General features: G+C 30.2%; 1 non-coding gene across 1 annotated transcript; it reads left to right on the top strand.

The window, feature by feature from the left end:
* Positions 1-1,156: 1,156 nt before the first annotated feature.
* LOC145249121 (U1 spliceosomal RNA) lies at positions 1,157-1,315 on the top strand. Its single transcript, XR_013863498.1, has one exon. It is a non-coding gene; the product is annotated as a U1 spliceosomal RNA (small nuclear RNA).
* Positions 1,316-9,347: the final 8,032 nt, after the last annotated feature.

The raw sequence follows: 9,347 nt of genomic DNA, 5'->3' as shown, positions 1-9,347 counted from the left end.
CCACCACTCCTCGTGTCCCTAAATAGCCAAATGGCGATGATAGGTCGATTACAATAAAATTTGATTTCCTCTGTAAGAAAAAGTACTTGATCAAATTACGTTACTTTTTTTCGTGGAACTTCATTCCATAACGGATACGTACAATATAACTCGTTTTTTTTTTTTTCAATATTTTAATTTTTATGTCTTGATTAAACTGTACAAGTGCCAATTAATGAAATACAAAACTGTTTTAATTACATAAATATGTCTTTGGTTTAGTGCTTTGGTTTGAATTCTAAAAGTTTTCATTCGTTTGTATTTGTTCTCATTGAAAAGATTATGAATTTATGTTGTTCACATGTAAACGACCTTGACATTTAATATTACGGTAAAATGTAAGTTCCGTTAAGAATTGAGGTATTTTGTGAAAATGTTGGTAAGTTTAAATGATAGTAAATTATTTGTTATGAATTGTTGTTATTAGTGAATGAAATGTTGTGATATACTGATATTGGTGAGAATTATGTGGAGGTATCTTAGTTTTTTTTTATTGTTTGTTGGTGGTAAGTATAAAAGTGTGATTTAAAAAGTGGTGGGCACATAAAAAAATATACTTACCTTACGTAGGGGAAACGTATTTTTTGTACTTTTTTCCTATATTTCCTACTCCCCAACACGAACTATTTTTCTTCCAAATTCAAGAACTTTTCATTTTTTCCAATGAATTGAACTTTTTCACACACACACACACACACACACACACACACACACACACACACACACTTTAATAAATTAATATAAAAAAATAAACAATAAAATAAAATAAAAAATAAAAAAAAATGCGCACACACACATACAGAAATTGTATATATATATATATATATATATATATATATATATATATATATATCCTTTTTGTAAAAACGCTGGGGTTTTCATTAGTTAGCTTTAGATTCCACAGAGTGAATGAGGTATTGTGGTAAATGTTGCCAGTCAAGAGTAAAGTCGCCAAAGACGCCATTTTTACTTTAGTTACAAAGACCCTGCAACACTCCCCTCCCCAGATCTTATAGGGCCTTGTGCCTAAATTTGTTTTGTCTTTTGGAGAATTTACTTTTTTAAATGTTTTAATTTTATATTGGAATTTTTTTTAATTGTAATTTTTTCTTTGAACAAAATAAATTAAATATAAACGGTGATCATTAAGGTCGTTCCCCCAGAGCGAGGCCCATCCATTGCACTGCGGTTGGGTTGACCTTTGCGATCGTCCCAAATGTGGACGACTCGGACGTGCTATTTCTAAGTGTGGGGTCTGCGTATGCGCTTACCCCGATAATACAATCAAAATCAGAAATCCTTCCCTACTTCTTCCAAGTACCTCTCACTCCTAGGTTTGTACTCCCTCCGCTTAATCACCCTTAATCTCTGTAATACCAAGAAATACGCCATTTCTCTCGACCAGTTTATTATCCACTTAAATTCCAACGTTCTGATTGTATCTAATTTGCATGTAAATGTAATCAACGTTTAATCGTGAGGAATTCGTCTAGCTGTCGCCTACAGCTACTGAAAGTGTCTTCTTTCGATATACAGTGTGGGGCATAAGTCCTGTTACAAAATGTCCGACCTATTTTCTATGATAATATTAAAATAAATTTACTATTTAATTGTCATTGAATGATAATGTAATGTATGATTTCTAATTTTTTTTTAGAAACAAAAAATGTTAATTTTTAAACAATGTTGTTGAATTGAAGAGAATATTAACCATAGATCAACATGAGAAAGGCGTGCACAAGAAATATTCAAGTTGGGGAAAAAACTCAAAATCAACAAAATGTTCATAAAATCGACGATTGATCATTACATGGAAACTTTGTTGTTCAAAGATAAACAACGTCCCCACACCTTAAGAACACCTAAACTTATCAAAAATGTTAGAGAAAAAAACAGACGAAATCCAAAAAGATGCATGAGACAAATGGTAAACAAAGCACAAACATCACAAAGGACGATGTGAAGGATATGTCGAAGTGACCTTTTAATGTCACCTTATAAGCTCCAAAAGCGACAGTTCTCTCTGCAGCCACAATTGCAAAGAAACTCATCAGAAATCGACTCTTGTTAAACCTTATTATCAGACAAGGCACGCTCAATAACATCATCTTCACAGATGAAAAGTTATTCTCACTTCAACATCCCACAAGCATCAAAATAAAAAAGTCCTTGTGAGAATACCTGATAATGCAGAATAGATTTCTAAAATGAAGAAATCATCATCAGTGATGGTCTGAGCAGCCATTTCTGAAAGAGGGAAATCTCCATCAATTTTTATGCCAATAGATTATTTTTTCTTGTTCTTAACAAAGAACGTTACATTGAGGACATTTTTAAATGTGCACTAATCCCATGTTATAATTCTGTATTTGCTGATTGCAAGATGATGCGACAAGCCAAACCGCTCAAGTAACACAGACAACTTTAGTCCTGGATCAGCAAACAAGAATGACCTTCATCATTACGTGATCTTAACGTTCTTGATTATTCTTTGTGGTCAATCATGGGGAGTGAATCCTTCTTTAATTCTTGTAACAATATTAACGTTCTTAAAATAAAATTGAACAAATGATGAGATAAAATGACATTATCCTTACTCTCTACCGCGCTTCATCTGTTGCTTTCTTTTTTTTTTCTTTTTGAAATCTCCGTCTTCATCTGTTGCTTCACCCCTTCTTGCATTTTGCCTTTCTTTCTCCCTCATTTACCTTATATATCTTTTTTTATTCCATCTTTATCGCTCTCTATTTTCTAATTCTTCCTCTCTCCTAATCGGATTCTTTCTTCCTCTCTCTTTTCTAATTCTTCCTCTCTCCTAATCGGATTCTTTCTTCCTCTCTCTTTTCTAATTCTTCCTCTCTCCTAATCGGATTCTTTCTGCCTCTCTCTTTTCTAATTCTTCCTCTCTCCTAATCGGATTCTTTCTTCCTCTCTCTTTTCTAATTCTTCCTCTCTCCTAATCGGATTCTTTCTTCCTCTCTCTTTTCTAATTCTTCCTCTCTCTTTTCTAATTCTTCCTCTCTCCTAATCGGATTCTTTCTTCCTCTCTCTTTTCTAATTCTTCCTCTCTCCTAATCGGATTCTTTCTTCCTCTCTCTTTTCTAATTCTTCCTCTCTCCTAATCGGATTCTTTCTTCCTCTCTCTTTTCTAATTCTTCCTCTCTCCTAATCGGATTCTTTCTTCCTCTCTATTTTCTAATTCTTCGTCTCTCCTAATCTCATTCTCTCTCCCTCTCTCTTTTGTAATTCTGCCTCTCTCACTCACTCCCAAATCCCTCATTTATTCTAATTTTCTTAAAACTATTCCGCATTCCACCCATTTAGTCCTGGATCAGCTTAAATAAAATAAAATTGAACAAATGCTGATAGAAAATGTCATTAGATGTTATGCTATAGATAATTTCACATAAAATACTTCGTAGTTTAGTGAACATTCAAAGCAAACATTTTGAATCATGTTTAAGCTATATTTTTACTTCATTATTTGCTAATCATTTTATGTAATTTTGTTTTGTTATAAATTATTTTGTTGGAATAAATCTGAGTTTTATTTTGTAACAGTATTTATGTCACATCCTCTAGATCTATGAACTAAAATGTCTAATAACATCCAACATAATTCGTGTGTCTATTATTGGTCGAACTCCACCCATGACCCCGGATATTAAACATTTAAACCAACTTGAATGATGCGTACGGATATTTTCAGTTACCAAAATTATGAATTTATAGGAGGCGGACATTATAGACAGATTATCCGTGAAAAGACTCAATTCTCTCAACTTAATTGTGAAGGGATTTTCTGGTGTTGTGTCTAGCAAATAAACAATGATTTCATTCACTATCGATTTTTTTCTTGTTTGTCTCAATATCTTTTTTACTATTTCCCCCTCTCTCCCTTCTCTCTCTCTCCCTTCTCTCTCTCTCCCTTCTCTCTCTCTATCTCTCTCTATCGCGCTTCATCTGTTGCTTTTTTTTTCGAAATCTCTTGTCTTCCTCTGTTGCTTCACCCCTTCTTCTATTTCTCCTTTCTCTCATTTACCTAATATATCTTTTTTCATTCTTTATCCTACCTCTTTCTCCCTCACTCCTAATCTCATTCTCTCTTCCTCGAAACTACTCTTCCTTCCACTCACTCCCAAATCCCTCATTTATTCTAATTCTCTTAAAACTATTCTCCATTCAACCCATTTCTCAACCCCTCGTTTTGTTTTTTTGTTCCATTTTTTTTCTCCGTAACTGTTTATTTCTTCCTCTGTCATCCACCTCTCATCATGTGGTAATCACAAAGTGGGTGCTCATTTTACGTTACATTATTATAGAAAAGTGATACCTACGAGGACAGAGTTAGTCAGACACAAGGCCAATTTTCCATATGTCAAAATCCATCATCCCATACATTATTTGCTTCTTTTTTTGTTTATAAAATGTCCCAGGATTGATTGTAATTATACCATAGCAAGTGTATTTAATTGCCTGCGAAACAGATTTTCTTTATAATTTATTTAATATAAAATATATATTTTATTTACCATATATGATATCACTAGGCACTACCAAAAGTCACCACATAATTAGCCCCCATATGTAAAACGACGTAACTTTATCATAAATTAATATTATCAATATAACTTTTGTACCATTTAAACGAAGGGCAAAATAAACTAGTAATATTTTTTTTTAATTTTTCATCGTACGAATGTAATGAAATTGAAAGACGAAAATCGTGTTTACATAATTGGCGCTTTAAAATAACGTTCCCATGTAGTAAGCATTTTTAACGTGAAAACATACCCGTTTTTAATAAATCTAGCAAAAAGCAACTAATGGTCAGATTTTCATGACATTTTCGATACTTATCCATTTTAGAATGAAATTACATATATTTTACGGAAACTGCATTTTATGAGGGAAAATATTTTTTGTGCGTGCCCCACTGCCCCACCCCTATTTATCTTTTTCGAAATTTGAACAAAATATATTTTAATCTATCGAAATTTCTATTTATTATGAAACATAAGAGTTCAAATAAGTAAAACATATTTATTTTTTAAACATTTAAATACACATATTGAACAAAAAATTACCTTGAAGTTTCAATTTAAAAAAATGATAAATTTAATATCATTATGTTTTTTTAAATAGTTTTTTTTTTTCGAGTTAATATATACCATAATATCAGTTATAATATATATAATATCAGTTGAATTGCCAAGAAAAAGGAAACTTATTAAAAATTAATTATTTTTAAACGGTGAAAGGGATTAAAGTTCCATTATTTCAAAATGTTCCGTTATAACATATTTTTTTTAATTGTGTTTAAATATTTTTTTAAATATTAAGTTTTAATGTAAACATGACTCTTGTCAGCTATTTTATCGCACGATTAAAAACAATTTGAAAATATTATTGCACAAATATTAAGCATTTTGTAGCCCCCCTCATATTTTCTAGTCTTTTTTTTACCGAAGAAAATATGGAACCTCGTAGGTAACAAAATTAACATTCAGTGAAACCGTATTTCATATTTAATATACAAATGTTTATAATATTATTAATCGTTAAACTGTAAATCTTAAAACCTTAAAAAATCATATCAAAGATTAATTATTAATTGCAGTTTGAAGAAGATAAACAAAGGTTTTAAAAAATCATTAAGTCGCGTCTGTTGGCAGTCCCTAGATATCACATACATCGCTACGGTATAATTATTACCATAAAACAGTTTTTTTTTTAATTTACGGACCAATCGGCATTCGCCCTTAAATTGTAAACCTTTATAAAATTTTGGGTACGCTGAGAACGAATATCGCATTAATTTCTTGCGCAAACGAGTAGTTATTCATATTTGAAGACATTCTTTATCAAACGTAATCACTACAGTTTGGCAAGCAAGATGGCCGCTCGTCGTGCCGTGCACCGTGCATTTAGGTAAAAGCACAAAAAAATGCCAAAGAGCAAAAAAATGACCATAACCCTCCTTTCACTTTCTTAATTTCACCAATTTGGATGAATCACACATTTTCGTGATTGGACAAATAATTATTTTTATGATAAAAAAAAATATATATATTTTCGTTTTTTGACACAAACCGATTTTTTTTTTTTTTTTCACATCAAATCTGATAATCAACCCCGTCGCAAATTTACCGTTTGCATGGCATGAACTTAAGGACTCAGGATTTTTGAATTAATGTTAGTTTCAATAAAGTGGGGTATCACTTTTCTATAATAATTTAACCTAAAATGAGCACCCACACGTTCACCCCCACCAAAACAACAAACATTTTGTTTACATTGAGGGGGGGGCGCGGGGAAGGGCGAATGTGCAGCAAAGTCCCGTGCGAAGCGCGGGTATCTTTCCTAGTAAATGGATACGGTTTCAGTGTTTTTAGTTAATGTATAATGTTTAATCCGTTCAAAAAACATGTAATGTTAAACGCTGTTGGAGAACAAGAAAAGCTTACCGCAATGTCTTTGAAGGCTCAATAATCGCTTCAAAATAAGAAATAAAACAAAATGTTGGTAGAAAACCACTCAATAAATGTTACTGCGACATTTGTTGGGCAGAAATCTTAAGTTTAACCGAATTCAGTTTCAAGTTTCATAATGTAATTATTGTAGTTTGCTTTCTTGGTCCAAATATATTCTTGTAATTTTACTAACTTCGCGTTTTTTTTATTATAAGGATTATATTATATTATATTATATATTGAATTATTGGATCAAGTAAAGAATATATACCCCGTAGCAGACGACGCTGCTTATCGGTGCCAGGCGCACAATTCAACTAACACCGGTGATTCAACCTTGACATTGGCACAAGCACATGGCGTCGGTTGTTTTTAAACACGTCAAATAGCAAACATGCTCGAATATTCACCAGTATTTTTTTAAAAATATATTTACAAAACCTTTGAAGATTTAAAAGAAAAAGTATATATTTACAAAACATTTTTTTAAAATAAGTAACAAAACGAACGTATTTAAATAAAAGATATTTAAATAAACGGGTGTCTCTTTCTATTTTGGATTTTTGCGACCAAGATTGATTTTTATGTACCGTGTTTTTTTTTGGGGGGGGGGTTCTGTGTGCGTTTTTAAGACAATTCAATATTTATTCTTTAAAACATTAACTTCAGCGACAATTAATATATTTTCAAAATAATATTTTTAAATATTACATTTTTACGAATATTCGCGAGCAAGATTTTTTTTAAAAATAAAAGATATTTCAATAAATGGGTGTCTTTCTGAGTGCGTGTTTAATATATTTACAGAACTTTTTAATAACTATTTTATTCTTTTTATCAAACAAAACTAGAACTTTTATAATGACATATATATTATGGACTGTTTCGAAATTTTAAAATTAAAGTTAGTTTTATTTAAAAAAAAAAAAAAAAAGACGAGGTGTTTTTTTTTTCAATTAAATTATAAACTTTATTTGAACTTTCAACAAACTTTTACAGACATAAAAATAGACTTTATAGATATTTTATAATAATTTTTTAAAAATATATTTAACGAAAAGTTTTTTATCATTTCATTGTTGAATAAAATTTCAAAGTAATAAATGGTGAAAAAAAAAATATCTCGAAAAGAAAAAAACCCTCGTCTTTTTTTTTTGTTTTAAATAAAACTTTAATTTTAAAATTTCGATGTTTGAAAAACAGTCCATAATATATATTTCATTATAAAAGTTCTATTTTTGTGTGATAAAAAAAGAATAAAACAGTTAATAAATAATAAAAAAAAGAAAAAAAACAAAAACAGTCCATAAGTTCGAATAAAGACTGTTTGGATAAAACTTATAAAAAAAGGTTCATTCTATACGGTTTTGGCCATTTCTTTTTTTGTACGTTTTTAATACAATTCAATATTTATTTACAGTGCGATGTATGTCGGTGGTCAGTGAAGGAGAAATCCTTTTAGGCCGAGGCAATTTTTTATGCATAATAAAATCACAAGTATAAACAATCGAGATAAAAAAAAAATTATTTTATTCACATATCTTTTTATAACTTTTATTTGGATCAAGTAAAGAATATGGGATTATCGATAAAATATTTCACACATATTTCTCGAAATGCAGCAATTGGCCGTCGGTTTCGAAATATTCAGTTGCATCATGGCATTTTTTTTTTTTTTTTTTTTTGCTTATTCTTTGACTCCATATATATATTGCTAATATTCATGACTGTAAGGATAACTTGGAATTTTAAAAAAAATGACTTGCATCGTATAAATGTTCTGTTTTTATATTTTTGACACATTTTATTTTGGCATTTCCAAACATATTTATCCAATGTCATTGAATGTTTCGTCCAATTCATACGGACATTACAGAATTCACAATTCATTTCATTTGCAAGTAGGAAATGCTGTTTCATCCATTCAATTATGGATAGATGGTCTCTAGAAATCAACGGACACACAACATCTTTGAAAATGGCTTTATCCATTTGTTACAGTATTTAAAACAAAATGGTCCAAATATTAATTTCTTTTAATACCTCGTAAAATTTTGGCTTCTTCGACTTTTGGATTTTTTTTTTTTTTTGTCATTTAATAAATTGATCACGTGATGGTATCATGAGATTAAATCAAAATTCAATATTTAAAAATATTATTTAAAAAAATATATTAATTGTCGGTAAAGTTAATGTTTTAAAGAAAGAATAATTAAATAAATACTGAATTGTATTAAAAACACACACAGAAAAAAAAAAGAATTATAAAACACATTACATAAAAATCAATCTTTAGCACAAAAATCCGCGAAACATAATTATTATTCTAAGGTTTATCTTCAAAAGTTTGTAAATATATTTAAAAAAAAAAAATGCTGGCGAATATTCGAGCATGTTTGCTATTTGACGTGTTTACAAACAACCGACGCCGTGTGCTTGTGCCAATGTCAAGGTCGAATCACCGGTGTTAGTTGAATTGTGCGCCTGGCACCGCCAGGCGGCGTCGTCTGCTACGGGGTATCTATTCTTTACTTGATCCGAATTATTTAGAATACTATTCTCATTTTGGATGTTAACGGTAGTTTGACTAATTAGAATAATAATGAAATGTTCAGTTTTTCTGATTTTTATGTGTTCATATATTTTAATTTTTATGTTTTCATATATTTTAATTTTTAATGAAATAGACATACAAAAGAGAAATTTACAAAAGATATCGAAAACAAGCTGTAAACATTGACAAATATAAACCAAACTTGATAGGAAAACAAATCGATACGCTTTAATAATAAACAGACGTTTTTACACGAGGAACAAAATAATGATTACACCGTT

This window comes from Euprymna scolopes, chromosome 27 (assembly GCF_053919585.1).
Source record: "Euprymna scolopes isolate OS-2025 chromosome 27, ASM5391958v1, whole genome shotgun sequence".
Taxonomy (NCBI): domain Eukaryota; kingdom Metazoa; phylum Mollusca; class Cephalopoda; order Sepiida; family Sepiolidae; genus Euprymna; species Euprymna scolopes.
The sequence above is the reverse complement of the archived record's forward strand: the minus strand, read 5'-3'. Positions and strand labels throughout refer to the sequence as shown.